Genomic DNA, 17,374 nt, shown 5'->3' on the forward strand with positions numbered 1-17,374 from the left:
TTTTAATAAATGAAGGCCTCCCCATTGATCGAGCAGGGCCTAGAGATGTAGTCCAAGAGGGACGAACTCCGTTATCAAGCTTCTTGTCTTCTTGTCATGCTTATGTGTTTCTTCTTCTTCTTCTCACATGTGCACATTTAAGTTTCTCTTTGGTTAAGCTACAAACTGTTTATGTAATTGTTTTCATGCATCTATAAACAAAAGATAACCTAGATCAACACTGTTCAGAGCACACTTGGTGATGCAGTCGATCAAGTGTCTATGGACATGCCTACCAACGAAGACATCAAGTTGTTGATAGACAAGGACATTAGGTTATGATGGCAGCAACATCACAACGATAAGCATCATGAACAGTAACTAAAGGAAGCATACTGGGTGCAACAAATGCAAGAGGAAGGTTGTTGACAACACAAAGGCGAAACAAAGTTGCAAGCTGAAGCAAATCCACTGGTGATGAAAGAAAATTTGGAGACTCAAGCTATCAGGTGATGGCGCGACATGAATATCACGCGAAGACAGAGAATGGAACAAAGAAGGAGTTGTATGTGCTAAAGCAACAACTCAAGGAAGAACATGAGCTGCACAGACAAGCGAATGAGTTGCAGCAAGAACAAGAACAACAAGGGGCTCAACATGCACTCACGGATGAAGTTGCGCCTGTATAAGTTATAGATCCATCCCAGTAGCTGGCATGAAGTAGAGATGGTGAGCAGTGTTTTTGATCACATACAAGGGATTCAACAACATACATGTCATTGTGCGCACACATGTGATCCAACCCATTCAACACACTCACAAAGGTGAAGCCAAGAAGAAAGTCCGACTAGGGTTGAGAATGTAGTTGACAGTTGATGCGCATGACCACCAACACACACTAGGAGATCAACACGAACACTATGCATCAGTGTGTTGATGGTTTGGTTGTACCCAAGAAGACCATGTGCATGCTAGTAGATGAGTTGGATGAAGGGGCCATACCAATGCACCCAGATGCAATGGAGTCAAGAGTTCACTTTAGCAAGATGTCACCATGGAGTGCATGAACACCATCACAGATGACCAAGCTTGGCATCAGCTCCCCACCCTCACCATCACAAGCATGTCAAAGAGTTGGTCTCATCTCAATGAACCGAGTGTCTGTGATGTCTTGCATGGCTTGCTCAAGCCATTTTGTCTCACATGGGTACATGTGCATTGTAATGTAACGTCTTGTCAAGTGTAAGTCAAGTGTTGATAGTTGGATGTAATAGACATAGAGTATATGGAGAGTTATGAGGGTAGATGAATTGTCAAAAAGGGGAATGTCAAGGGTCACCCCACCTTTTGATATGAATAGAACCTCATAACTCATTGTAAAGGCTTTTTGGTCACATCGACCCTATAGGCAAAAAAGCATAAATAAACCCTCAGAGATAGAATGTTAAATCTGAAATATTTATAGGGTTACCATTCATCATTGTAATGATCCCCCAAAAACTGAAGCTTCTTCAAGTTGATAATTGCTTTTATATATTCTTCATCTTCCTCCCTGCAAGTTACACAGTTGAGGGACAAACGTTAATGAGTCGATAGAATTATATATAATACAGTGTACAATAGTGGGTTTCTATTGGTATTAACTATCATGCAAGGGATTCAACAGCATGCATGTCATTTTGGGCACACATGTGATCTAACCCATTTAGTACACTCACCAAGGCGAAGCCAAGAAGAAATTCCGACTGGGGCTGAGCATGTAGTTGATATTTAATGTGCATGACCACTAGCACACACTAGGAGATCAACACGAACACTATGCATTAGTGTGTTGGCGGTTTGGCCATACCCAAGAAGACCATGTGCATGCTAGCAGATGAGTTGGACGAAGGAGCCACACCAATGCACCCAGATGCAACGGAGTCAAGAGTTCGCTTCAGCAAGATGTCACCATGGAGTGCATGAACACCATCACGGATGACCATGCTTGGCATCAGCTCCCCACCCTCACCATCACAAGCATGTCAAAGAGTTGGTTGCATCTCAACGGACCGAGTGTCTGTGATGTCTTGCATGGCTTGCTCAAGCCATTTTGTCTCACATGGGTACATGTGCATTGTAATGTAACGTCTTGTCAAGTGTAAGTCAAGTGTTGATAGTTAGGTTTAATAGACATAGAGTATATGGAGAGTCATGAGGGTAGATGAACTGTGAGAAAGGGGAATGTCAAGGGTCACCCCACCCTTTGATATAAATAGAACCTCATAACTCATTGTAAAGGCTTTTGGTCAGTCAAGCTTCGGATAGGACTATCTCAGAGAGAGATTGGACAGTATTGTAACGAGCCTTGGCTTCTCCATTGCGTAGAGCTAGTACATGTCTTTGGAGGAGCAGGCGGTTTTGGTTGTATTGTTTGTGGGTTGGCATATAACCTTTTTAGATCAAACCCACTTCTTTTTCCAAGAGTTGTATCGTATCTTGGTTTTCCCACACCTCGACTATGATTGAATATCCATCATTTTTAGGTCTTTATCTTCTAGATCTTCCAATTATGTAATCATTTCCTACCCATCCTACATTTTTGTGTCACTTGTATTGCTTAAAGTGATTTGTTTCCTTTCTACTATTCCCGTATTTCCATCTCCTTCTATTAATACCACTTCATCTAATTGCATGTTTGATTATTCCCCAGTTGTATGCATTTGTTATCCCTCCTCTATGCTTAGTGCAATATACCTATTTCCTCCCTTAATATCTTATTTGTTTCACTTCCTTATGGTTTTACGATTGGTTTTCATTCCTCAAAGCCCTCTACGTCCTTTGCTATAGGGAGTTTTGTAGTTTTTTGTGCCATATTGAGTGGAAATTCTCAAAATAGATGTCTATGCTCATGATATTTTTTGTATCTAAATGGGATGTGCTCATACTCCAGTGGTTGGAGCAACACATTCTCCAAGTATTCTCTTCATATTTCGGTAGGTATTAGCTAAGAGATAGTGATGTATACACAAATATGTGCATATGGTTTATAGTGCCCTTCCCATGTTTCTTATGACAACATTATATACGATCCTAAGGAATTTCCTATACAAATTTCATTGTCACAAAACTTCTAAGGAAGAGAGTATATCCTTATGCACATCAATTCTATTGAGAGATATTGTTTGTCTAGGAAAGAGTTCTTTCAAAATAGAAGATATAAACTATAATATCTTTTTATAGTATTAGATGCAGGAATACATTAATTAAATATTAGATATTATCTTTTTATAATATTAGATGCATGAATACATTAATTAAACCATAGGGCAAGTGCAAGGCTCGTGTGGTAATGCTAAATATATTTAATTGAAAAATGATAGCAAGATGTATGTCACTTGAATCATACCACACTCAATGCCACATGTTTTCACATAAACTATATTCGATTAAGTGGCAGTCTGGCAGATAGCACAAATATGAATGAGTAAAAAAACATAGCAAAAATTTATATTTAAAATTTAAAAAAATACAAATTTGTATATAAATTGAATTTAAATTAAATAAATTTATATTAATTGATTCAAGAAATTATTATAGGTTAAGTTTATTTTTTGAGTGGAGAGATATCTAATTTTATTTGTATTTAAAAAGAGATTTACACTTTGAAAGATTTGATATTTTTTGTTTGATTGATTTTTATTTAAATTTTTTAAATATATGATATGGAAAAAAATATTATAGTAATTTTTAAAAGATTATTCACCAAAATACAGAATAGCAATTACAAATTTTGATTTTTTTATTTAAAGTTATTAAAGGGGACATTTACTTGGAGTTTTTTCCTTCTCTATCATTAATAGATTCCTAGTTAAGTTGTATCTAAGCTGATTTAATTTCTTAAATATGATATGGAAAAAAATATTATAGCAATTTTTAAAAGATTACCCACGAACATACAAATAAGTAGATAAAAAACAGTAAATAGAAATTTGGACTTTTCATCCAACATTGCCAAAGGACGCAATTACTTGGAGACTTTCCCTCCTTTAAATAGACTATATTCCATCAATACCATGGGCTCTCATAAACATGGAGCTCAAAAACTGCCAACTTGCCTAAGTTTAACTACCCAATAAAAATTAATAAAATAAAATTACCTAGAGTTTTTGCCTACTTTAAATAGACTATATTCCATCAATACTATGGGTCAATACCGTGGGCTCTTGTGAACTTGGAGCTCAAAAATTGCGAGTAACTTGACTAAGTTTAACTACCCAATAAAAATTAATAAAATAAAATAGTAACATACCATTTTTATTTTTATTATTTTAGTTTGAAGTTGAGTTATTTTGTTTTATTATTTTATTATCTTTGTTTATAAAACATAAGATAACATTACAACATCTCTTTCAAAAGATTTGATCTCAAGTTAAGATGGATCTATAATTTCCCCCTTTAAATAGATTATATTCCACATGAATACCATGGGTCATTTTTATTTTTATTTTTATTTTATTTTTGTAGGGTTATTTTTATTTTGTTATTCTTATTTTCATTTTTTTGTTTTATTTTGAGTGAGCTAAAATGTCTACATTAGATTACTTTTTTTTTATTTAATTAATTTAATTTTAAATTTATTTTAATGTAATTTAATTTAGTCAAAATGTTAAACATTACATTATAACATTTCATCTGATTGCTGGATGAACAATGGTGACCGGATTAGGTTTTCGAAGCTGCGTAGACCTGCGCCCTACAACCACTGTTGCTCGTTTGCACTTGCCCCCGTAATCCTTTACGGGTTACTTCCTTCTGCTTCTTCCCTTTTACTCCTGGGATTTGGGTTTCACCTCTGACTTAACCTTGCTGCTACGGTTTACTCTTTACCTTCTCTGTTTTTACCTCCTCAACCGTCCCACTAACCCTCACCATTTGCAGTTGGCAACTGTCCCCTTCTGGCAGCTGTCATTGGTATAATTTGATAGTTATGGATGAGCTGGGTGATTTCGTGGATCCTTTAGAGGATGTGCCCATCTGGACACCCACCAGGACCACTGCAATAGGCTTATTTCCATTCATGTCTGATCTAACTGACGAGATTGATGCCCTCCCTCCCTTTTCACGCTCCCGCATACTGCCTGTTTCCCTACTGGAGGATGCCCCTTCTCCTCCTGAGTACATCACACAACCTCTCTCGTCGCGCTCTCTAGCTTTCACTGACCTTTCATCTAACCCTATCGGCCAAACGCTTGAAGGTGAACCTACCCTAAACCCTCCCTCGTCTGTGGCTAGCATCCTGTCATCTGAAAAACCCTTGGGCTCTGCTGTTCTTGGCCCAGCTCTATCTGCTCCCCTGAACCCTGTGGCTCCTCCCCTGGGGAATTATACTGGCATTGGACCTATCTCGGGGTTCTTTGCATCCATTCTGTCGATGACGGCTGAGAATATTAGGTTTTCACCTTCACCAGAATCTACTCATCCTACCTCGGCTCCGGGATCATCGGCTGCGAGGAATTTAGGGATTTCAAGGAAAAAAAGGTATTTGAAGCTTCAGACCAGTGCAGTGCTCCTTGACCTCACAGAAGACACACAAATTCTGGCCTCTATCGACACAGTTGAGAAGGTACTTATGGGTCGGGTTCGTGGCCGACATTATAGTCTGGAGAAGCTACAACAATGGGCCTTGGAGGTATGGGGAGAACATCTGAAAGACATCCTGAATGTACAAAGATTTGTAAAAGGGTGGTTTTCCTTACATTTCAGTTGTCTTGCGCATACCAACTGGGTATTATCCACAGTCTGGCAAATCGACTAGGCCCATGTTTTACTTTGAAGATGGACACCTCTGTTTGACCCAGAGCGCGAAAGGGTTCACCTTCAGGGACTGCCCCTACATTTCTAGACGAAGGACGTTTTTAGGCGGATTGGAAATGCCCTTGGCATTTACCTTACATATGATGGCATATTTTAATCCACAAGGCGGACGACTTATGCAAGGATTTTGATACACTTAGATCTCTTGGAGGGTTTACTAGAACACATTGACATTAGGTGGGGGAACAACACCTAGAGACAGTTGTTGGATTATGAGGGTGTTCCATTTCGCTGTCGACGATGCCACAAGGTAGGACACCTCTACAATGACTGTCCTCTATTAGGCAAGTCTCATAAACAGACCCCAGTACAGGAAGCGGCGGCCCAACCACCCATCCCACAGGACGAACAACCTCGGAATCAGGCATCCACTAATCCACAAAATATGGCTGCAACCGAGGATCTAGCTGAAAAGCAGATGTCTCCATCAGGAAAGTCCATGGCACCCCCACGGTCGAAGAAGCGAGGCCAGCTGCCTTGCTGACCTAAATCACCTCCACTAGCTCATCCACAGGCACCATCCGAGGGCTCCCCCTCGCTGGGTATGAATCCTCCCTTAATCTCCGCTTCCACTTGTTTCTCATCTCTATTTGACTGCATTATATCTGGATCATCTTCTGGTATTCACACCACGAACCCATCTAGTATTCCCTTGGGTATGGGTCCGATCTTAGAACCTGCTGCCTCCACTCCGCTCTCATGTCAGGTTATGGATTGCCCCATTTTCTCTCTTGCTCCATCCTCGCCTTTTCCATCCCCCCTCCCTCCATCTGCCTCTACCTATCAGGGCCCCCCTTCTGCAGGGTACATGACTCGCTCAAAATCCAAGCGACAAGCCCAGGACCATGTCGGGCTTGATATTATCCTCTCCCCTGCTCCCCCTAAGCTGCACAGGGGCAAACCCTCCTCTCTATCTAAAGCCCAATTTACGGATGGAGATGAGATCGCATTGGGTATACAATCTACTATTCCCGGGACCCTTAGAGCCAAAGAATCCCCTTCTGTACCCCCTCCATGAAGATCTTCTCATTTAATTGTAGAGGGCTGGCTAGGCCAGATAAAAAACTAGCACTCCGCCGTTTACTTACCTCTGTATCACTGGATATTATCTTCCTACAAGAGACCCTGGGATCAGAAATTGACATTAAACAATCTCTACAAAATATGCTTCCTGGATGGACATTTATTGGGCTTGATGCACATGGGAGATCTAGGGTGATTAGTCTTGGGTTACAATACTCGTTCAATCAAGTTACTCAACTGCTGGGGAGGAGCAGAAGACATCGATGTAGACATTAGATCTGCGGATTTTGGAATGAATTTCAGGATTTTTAATGTTTATGGGCCCTGTCATAGCAGACCTGCTTTCTGGCAAAACCTCCTAGGTTCTGATTCATTTATGGAATACCTCCTAATCATTGGTGGGGACCTCAATTTTTCCATAGGACATGCTGAGTCATAAGGACATGGAGCTCAATAAGACTCCCTATTGGATTACTTCCTATCTGTAATGGACTCACACCATTTGATTGACATTCCCTCTGCTAAAATTCAAGTGACCCGTAGGAATAACAGGATTGGGGAAGATAGTTTAGCTCGTAGGCTTGATCGCTTCCTTGTCAAAGAAAAGGTCCTTGATTTGTGCTTTCATATCCAACAATGGGTCGGAACAGGAGGGATATCTGATCATCTCCCCATCTTTTTGGGGATTGATATTGGGCGAGTAAAACCTAAAGGACCTTTCAAATTCTGCTCTGCCTGGCTTAAGGAGGAATCCTACATCAGTATGGTCACTGATTTTTGGAAAGCAAACTCTCCTAGGGCGAGGGATGACAACATCAAAGGATTTATACACAATCTTACAGTATTGAAGAAAATGTAGAAATTTTGAATAATTTAACACATATTCACAGAGATTATCCTGATCATACAATTATAAGCGGAACATGTATAATACATAATCTCCTCTACGTTGATCATCAATTTACAGAAGCAGAAACATCCACAGGCACACATAGAAGCATCAATCAAACTCATAAACACAGTATGTATCCCAGGGAAAGCATCTCGCTAAAAACCCCACACTATCTGTATATTATATTGATTGAATCATGTAACATTACAAAGTACAATGCTTATCACAAGCAATCCAGTACCATGCCCTTCTGTTACACACAATACAGCTCAGATTTGATCTCCAAATCTATCCCACTGCTTGCCTGCCTCCACTGCTCAATACCTGCTCAAGAACTGATGAGAATAGCTTCCCAAACTCGTTTTTCACCTGCAAAATAGTCACTCACTCTTTGTGGACGTGAGCAAAGGCTAAAATGTGGGCCAAATACGTGAGCAAACTCATTGGCATACTCAATCCCTTGATTGTGCAAGATCTGATGCACAACTATAGTCACAACTGATAGCAATCTGATTCTCTACCACTTGTCTCTGTTGAACTGAACATGCACTGACATGCAACTGAGTTAACTGATGTATTCTTTAGTTGTATTATGAGTTAATAATTAGTTTAACAACTCATCATTAGTCTATCTGCAGTTAGACTAACTACAACTAGTTTAACTAAGTCAAACTGAACACAACTCCATCAACTATACCTCCAGTCCACTAAACTCAACTCACTTGAGTTCTAACTGAAGTCATGCATGCAACAACTCAACTGACTCATAAGAAAAGCGTATTTCCTTTTGACAGCTGCATGTGCCACCTCTAAAGCTCAAACTGAAGTGCTCCAAGAGAATAAGATCAAGTTTATAGTCCAAATATTATTGTGAGATAATAATATTTGACTTTTCTATTTTTGACAGCCAGTCTAAAAATAGACTTTGATCACTCACACTTTCATCAAAAATAGAAGTCCATCTATTTTTCCCAACTTGATCAATCATCCATAAACATAGACATGATCCATATGTCTAAAAATAGACATAGTCTAAAAATAGACTTGCGCCAAAAATAGCCTGCGGGTGCACTTAGTGAAGGCGACTCTTTTCACTAAGCTCCATCATCTTGTTGCAATCTCAACAAGCATTTCTTGTTGCACACTTTTCAACAGAAAATGTCCAAACAATGGGCTCACAATAAAATATTATAGGAGGAACACACCCTTAGAATTATTGAAGTTGATTTAGTTGCATTTGAAAATGATCAAGGAGGAATATTGATATCTGAGGAACATAAGGAGAATATGGCCTCGTAATACTCTGCGAGGACAAAAATACTTAAAGATAGGGAAGAAATATGGAGACTAAGAAGTAGGGCCATTTGGATGCATGAAGGGGATGAAAATACAAATTTCTATCATAAATTTGCAAATGGAAGAAAGGCGATCAACACCATATGGCAGCTACAGAATGATCAGGGGCAGATTCTTATACCTTCCCACAATTGGCTGAGCTTGCAACATCACACTTCAAGCACACATACAGTGCCCCAAGGGACACTAACTTGGCAGAAATCATCAAGGTAGTATAACTATTCCCTAGATTTGTGGAACAAGAGGAGAGGGATGAATTAACAAAGGAAGTTACTCTTAAAGAATTGGAGGCCACCTTAAAATGGTTCAAAAAGGCTAAAAGCCTCGGGCCTGATGGATGGTCGATTGAATTCTATTTGGCTTTCTTCGACATTATAGGTGGAGTCCTGCTGAAAATTGTTGAGGACTCAAGAACTAGAGGGTATCTTGAGACTTCTATCACATCTACCTTCATTGCACTCATCCCGAAGATAGAAAATCCAGCCTCCTTTGAGGATTTTCGCCCCATATCTCTTTGCAACTACATATACAAGATTATCACCAAGATCATTGCCAACAGGATGAGACCTATCCTTTCCAATCACATCTCACCAGAGCAATTCGCCTTCCTACAGGATAGGCAAATACATGAGGCTGTGGGTACGGCATAGGAGGTATTACGTACTCTACACACTAGGTGTGGCAAAGGTATGATTTTGAAGGTCGATTTATCAAAGGCTTTCGATAGGGTAAATTGGTTATATATTAGAATGCTTTTAACTCATTTAGGATTTCCATTCTTGTTCATCAAATGGATCATGAGTTGTATAACTAACATCCCTTTCAACATCCTGGTGAATGGAAGTGCTTCCCCTTTTTTTAAATCTAAAAGGGGCTTGAGACAAGGTTGTCCCCTTTCACCTTTGCTCTTCCTTCTAGTTATGGAAGGTCTCAGCAATCTCATGAATGAAGAACATAGAAGGGGTAGATTAAAGGGCATAAAGATAACAGAGGGTTGCATCCTGACCCATCTACTCTTTGTAGATGATATCCTTATATTTCTCAACGACAGTATTGGAGACCTTAGTAATATCAAAGCCACTTTCTCACTCTTTCAAGTGGCTACAGGCATGCTCATCAATGACAGAAAATCCACTTTGACAGCAGCTGAATGCACTCCACATGAGATCCATTTTTCTCTTCAATGTTTTCGTTTTACTCAGTTGCAGCTGTCTGAAGGCTTAAAATATCTGGGATACAAGTTGAAGCCTTCAGGTTATAAGATCGCTGACTAGACTTGGCTTATCTCCAAAATGGAAAAAAGACTTAATACCTAGTATCTCAAATATCTCTCGCATGCGGGCCGCCTCACTCTTATCAAAAGTGTCCTAGAAGCCACTCCTGTTTACTAGATGTCTCTGGCCTGGATTCCCAGAGGTATTCTCACTAGAATTCAATCCTCTGTCACATATTTCTTTGGCAAGGGAACAAACAAGGTAGGACATTTGCTTGGGTAAGGTGGGAGTTCTTGAATCTACGTAAAAAATGGGGGGGATGGGGCCTCAAAAAGCTTGAATATTTCTCCTCAGCACTTGCTGCAAAACTTGGTTGGCACCTTGTATCCATAGACAACCTTTGGATGCAGGTTACCTCTGCAAAATACATTACCCCGATGCATACTATGGATTGGATTAGAAGGCCCCACCTAGGTACTTCGGGGATTTCTATCATCTAGAAGGCTATCCTCAAGGCTTTGAATCCCATCAGAGAGGGTATCACATGGAGAATTTGTTCAGGAAACAAGGTTTGCGTTGGACTCGACCTGTGGCTGGGATGTGGGAATATGCATCGACTCCCTATGGAACTCATCTAGCATCTTCAACAACAAAACATTACATATATAGCATAAATTGCAGACTCGGAGAATACCTCTTTTCTACAATAGCCGTGGAAGTTTTTTTATCATTTAAACATTCCTCCCGTATGGATACAACATTGGGAAGACTACACTCTAGCCCTTACAGAAGCCCACATTTGAATACTTGAGGGTGATGATGAGATCATATGGGTCCTATCAAAAAATGGCCGATATATGCCCAAATAAGGATATTTGGCCCTGTCAGGATTGAGAAAGCCTTTGATTATCGCCGACTAGTGGAGACCTCTTTGGAAGCTTAAAGCTCCTCCCAGGTCAAGGCTATTAATGTGGACCATCCTCCACAACAAAATCCTGACTAGTGATAATCTCCTCAAGCGTGCACATTTCGGCCCCCATTGGTGCAACCTTTGCAAATGTGAAAACGAATATGTTTACCGCTTACTTCTTGAATGCACAGAAGCTTGGAAACTGTGGGACATTATTCTCCCTTCTATCACCCTAGCTACAATTTGGACTAGCATTACTATGATGGAGGCCTGACAGTCCTGGTATAATACAACATCATCACATAAACTCCACAACCTGCCCCTACTAATTTGCTGGACTATTTGGATTGCCAGAAATAGATTAATATTTCAAGATTCAGCGTCGAACTCGTCTGCTTTGGCTGCCATAGTCATGGGCAATTACTCCCTCATACCGGATGACCCTCCACCATGAAGCACTCGCATCTTTACACCTGTACAAATAGATCATAACAAACCATGGACATTTTTCGACAGTGTGACACAAGAGAGAGGCTGTGGAAGGGGGGCTATACTGCATTTAAATCATCAACATTATTTTAGGATGCTTATAGGCTTCAGTAGAGGCACACATAATTTTACTGAGCTCCTTGCTGCAAAACACCTCATATATTTTGCATTGGAAAGAAGCTGCAAATATTTACAATTATTTTCGGATTCTAAAATCATATGTGATTGGCTAAACAGGAAAACTAGATGTTCTACATACACTTTGAATCACATATTGGATGAAACTTTGAGATTAATTTCATCTTTTGATTCTTTTACATGTAACCATATTTACAGGGAGCAGAATGGGGCTGTTGATAGCTTATCCAAAGAGGTTGCGCTCAGGGAGCCGGGCATCTGGTTGATTAAAGAATACCATGAGGGAGCCTTCTACCAATACTTCCATCGGCCATTCATGGACTTTCCTGCTTAATTTCTGTTATATATTTGGTATTGTTATGGACAACCACATAACATATTTTCTTGTATATATATCTATATCTATATCTATATCTATATATATATATATATATATATATATATATATATATATATATATATATATATATATATATATATATATATATCTATATCTATATCTATATCTATATCTATATCTATATCTATATCTATATCTATATCTATATCTATATCTATATCTATATATATATATATATATATATATATATATATATATATCTATATCTATATCTATATCTATATCTATATCTATATCTATATCTATATCTATATCTATATCTATATCTATATCTATATATATATATATATATATATATATATATATATATATATATATATATATATATATTGACAGTTTTGAACAGTTTGGATAAACAGTATGATACGGTTTGGCTTACAGCCTTATATATTGCTGCCTCCCTACGTGGATCAAGGCAACAATTTTGTTTTTTTGTCATGTTGTGATCTGAATATGCTCTGCATCTACAGAATGTAATTTCTTTTCTTAATGAAATTACGATTTTTCCTTATGGGAAAAAAACATTTCATCTATATTAATCTAGAAAATTTTAAAAATATACATATTAAATCTAAATTAAATATAATCATAATAATAAATATTAAAAAAATTGATACCTATAAACCTCTATTGAAATAGGTTATTTACTGCACCTATAGAAACCTCTACATAAATGGCTTCACATGCAATCACTCACACAATGTGTTAATAACCGTATAACTTGTCAATGGATTTTCTACAATAAACTAAATGATCAATTTTACATGTAAAAATGAGCATTTAGTATGATAATGTTGGAGAGTCAGAGTTAGCTACATCCATCCTGACTTTCCCTCCACACTGCTTGCTTAAACATTGCAGAAACAACTAACTAATTATTAAAGATCCTTTTTTATTGATCGGAGAATCCACAGTTTCAACATCTTTATACCAACGTTTCAAATCCCAAGTGGGATCCATCATCAGGGTTGAAGAATGATGATACAAGAAGAGCAGAAAACTTTTAATAAATACTAATGAGGAGGAATAATAATAGAGAACATAGAGTCGGCTTGGGAATTTTTAATTTAATTTTATATATTTTAATTTTATTTTATATATTTATATATTTATATATTTTATTTATATTTTATTCTTATTAATTATTATAAATAATTAATTTTTATAATAAATATTTAATTAATATTAATAATATTGTTGTTATACATGTAAATCATTATAAATAATTAATATGTTTACAATAAATTAATTATTAAACCTAATGATCATAATCATAATTTCTGTTATTCATATTAGTTACTAATTCCTTAAACAAAGATGATATTAATAATTAAAATATTAATTAATCAAATTAAATTAGAATGAAACTACATTCATAGAAATCAATTATTATAAATAATTAATTAATATTGTATAATAAATAATTAATTATTATTAAATATTATTAATAATTAAATATAATAATAATTAATTAATTAATTAATTAATAAACTAATTAATATATTAATATAATTATTATAAAAAAATTTAATTTATATTAGAAAATTTTTTTAGGTGATTAGGCTTAGGGTTGACTAATATAATAATTAATTAATTAATATGTTTAAGTCATATTAACTAATTAATATAACAAACAAATTAATAATTATTATTAATGATTAATAATTAATTTTATAGTTATAATAATTCATAATAATGACCAATTGTTATTGATTAATTGTCCCATAAAATGATGATTAAAATATAATAATAATTATTAATTGATTAATTAATATATTGATTAGGAATTAATAAAATTATAATTATTAAATAGATTAGAATCTAAAGATGACAAAAATAATGATGATTAACTAAATAATATTTAGTCATATTAATTACTTAATAAATTAATACAAATTAATAATTAATATTTATGGCTAACTAATATTCAAAAAATTATTTAATATAATAGCTAATAAAATAATATAAGACTAATCAAATGTTAAATAATAATTTATTAATAATTAGAATAAATGATAATACATAAATATTTTAATAATTAATTAATTAGTATAATAATAAATATGTTAAATAATATAATAATTATAAATTTATTAAGTAAATTAATTAAATTTTAATTTTAATTTTAATTTTATTTTATATATTTGAATAATATTAGTAATTATAAATGGTTAATATCTATGGTTAATTAATATAATAAAATATATTCATTAAATTATTAAAGAAGACTTAATGATGAAATTAGAATAGGAGAAGGAGGGGGACAACATACCTGCATTACCTGCATTACCTGGGGATGGGTTGGCGACTTCTGATTTCTTTTATCACGGGGAGCCAGCTTCTGCTAATTTCCAAACCATTGTCTCTGTTCAGATTCTCAGGATGCTTAATAATCTCAAGAGCTTCTCTGATCTTTCGTCTTTGATGATGCTCCTCTCTTGCGATAATGGATGCGTTTTCTAGGCAAATATGGTGATTAGTCTTCAAGGAGTGTTCCGCCAATGCTGAGGTACGAGATCTTCCATTTCTGATATCAGCGCCATGTTCTTTGAGCCTTGTCTGGAGGGACCGACCAGTTTCACCTATGTAGCTTTTTCCACAAGAACAGTCTATTTTATAGACTCCTTTCAGTTGAAGGTTGTCAATATCATCTTTAACGGACTTCAAACTATGTCTGATGGTACCCGGGGCTGAGAAGTGAGTGATAATGTTTTTCTTTCTTAGGACTTTAGCGATTTTGTCAGTAACACCATGGATATAAGGTAGAAAAATCTTACCCTGAGGCTGGTCTTGCGTCTTATGCTCATGGGATGACAACTTTCTTTCAGCTCTCTCAAAGATCCTTCTGGCGGGGTTGAATGATGTAAGTTACTAGTAGGAGGTGATCACTAAATTTGTAGCAAAGGATTTGTTTTTGTGTGTATTATGGTGTTGTAATATATCTTAAGTAGATTAGATTATAAAAGCTGAAGTTTAAAGGTTTGATTATTTTTCCATTTTCAATATTTTTGGTGAGTGACTAATTTTTAGATTTCAATATTTTTGGTGAGAGAGTAATTTTATATTCTAAATTGCATGGTTGAAATGTATAAATGATTCAAGGTGAAACACTTTGTCATTCTTATTAATAAAAATTATATATATATATATATATATATATATATATATATATATATATATATAGAGAGAGAGAGAGAGAGAGAGAGAGAGAGAGAGATAGATATAATATTAATTATATTAAAAAATTAAAAAATCTAATTCAAAAATTAAATAAAATTTAAAAGTTTATTTATATTAAAATAGTGTACTTATCTCTCATTTGGATTATTAGAGAAGTGGGTACAAGGAGTGAGATTCCACTTCCCCACTTAACCCATAAGTAGATGTGGAAACATGCCCCTTGTAGATGGCATTACATGGCAACAATTCTACTATCCAAATCCTAAACCAAATGAAACATCAAGGGAAGGATACGATGGGTGAACTCACATGTGAAAGGGAGTTGGAGATGGTGTTGAGCGTGTAGACTAATGGATATGGAGGAGACAACAATCATCATAATATTTGTCATTTGTTTAAGCTTGAAACCAACCTTCATTTGAATAGTTATAAGTTAGGTGAATGGAGGTAAATGAAGAAGCATAGTGACAAGATTCATGTAAGGGAGGTGGTAATAATGTTGGGTGGGATAGAAACCATGGAGAAAAATGTTTTCCAATGAGCATAGCTAATTAAAAGGGTAGACGACTAATTTGTGCAGGACAAGGAGACAACTCAGGGAAATAGTGAGGATGAGCCTGCATGGATTCATAGTCTACAAGTGATGTCCTCTAGACAGTTACAAAGTTTTGGATAGGTTGTGTTAGTGGGTGGAGAGATCATGTGATTTTGGCCCTTACCATGCCCAAATTTTGAGTTTCTTTGGGGAGTTTTAGTTATCCAAAATTGGAGCTTGCACAACCTAGTAATCGAGCGAGCGGGTAGGCATTGAATTTTCAAAGGCTTGGGTGGCATAAACATGTGATACAACCTACCAAGGCATCTAACCCATGTAACAATTACTCTAATATTTGGCATTCCTTAGAAATATATAACTACAATCCATCCCTATATAATTTTATTTGGAAATCATCCTCCCTGTAGAAATTTTGAATAATATGAAACTTATTCATAGAGATTATCCTCATAATACACTATTGCGGAATGCATGCATAATACATAACCTCCTCTACGTTGATCATCAATTTGCAGAATCAAAACATTTGCATGTTGTTATAGACATTTTTGGTCCCTACAACCCCAAGCATGAAATTTCCATAAACCAAGGGCTCCTAAGTCCCTAAAAGTTTTGTTCTAACCCCTAAAGGAACAAGGTCAACTGATTACAGCTTCTCCCAGAAGTTCTGCATGAAAAACTACTCAGAACTGGTCAAAACTGGATCATTGCACTTGCTCCATGTCCAGAGTGCGATGCATTGCACCTTGTACACACGAGAAGTGTGTTGCATTTCAAAAAGCCCTTATATGGGGTGCGATGGACGCGAAAAGACAAGTGGCAGAGACAGTTTGTGAGGTGGATGATCATGGAATCTTCCAGAAACTTCTCCTGGGACACTTGCCTCTCAGAATCGCCCAAGGATGAGTAAGAGATCAATGAGATCTCCAAGTGGCATCAAGAACTATCAAAGAGAAGACACTAATCAAAAACCTAGAGCTGACTCACACCTCTGCAAATATCTATATATAGATCTCTCATCCCAGAGATCTGGGGGTTGGAGGCGGGAATTTTGCATATTGTAAGGAATTACTGTTGGTTTCTAGAGACAAACATCAGATTGTTGGGTGATCTATGCTTTGTTTGAGGTGAAGAGGGGCTTCTTTTCTGGGAGGTTGATGCTGGGTCGGAACCACTGGTTGTAACTCTCTTGGATCTTTTCTTTATCAATAAAAGCTATTTGAGTTCTCCTCCATGCTTTTGTATCATTGATGCTTGTTACATTTGTATGGTCAATTTAAATCTGATCCTAAGTTGTTTATGAATATAGATCCATGTCTTTGTATAGTGCTATGCTTATGTGATCTTATAGGTACTTTGTGAAGCTGGGCATACAAGGGAG

The sequence above is a fragment of the Pinus tabuliformis genome, chromosome 9, assembly GCF_031772625.1.
Source record: "Pinus tabuliformis cultivar Carrire ecotype Pingquan chromosome 9, CPIR1, whole genome shotgun sequence".
In the NCBI taxonomy this organism is placed as follows: domain Eukaryota; kingdom Viridiplantae; phylum Streptophyta; class Pinopsida; order Pinales; family Pinaceae; genus Pinus; species Pinus tabuliformis.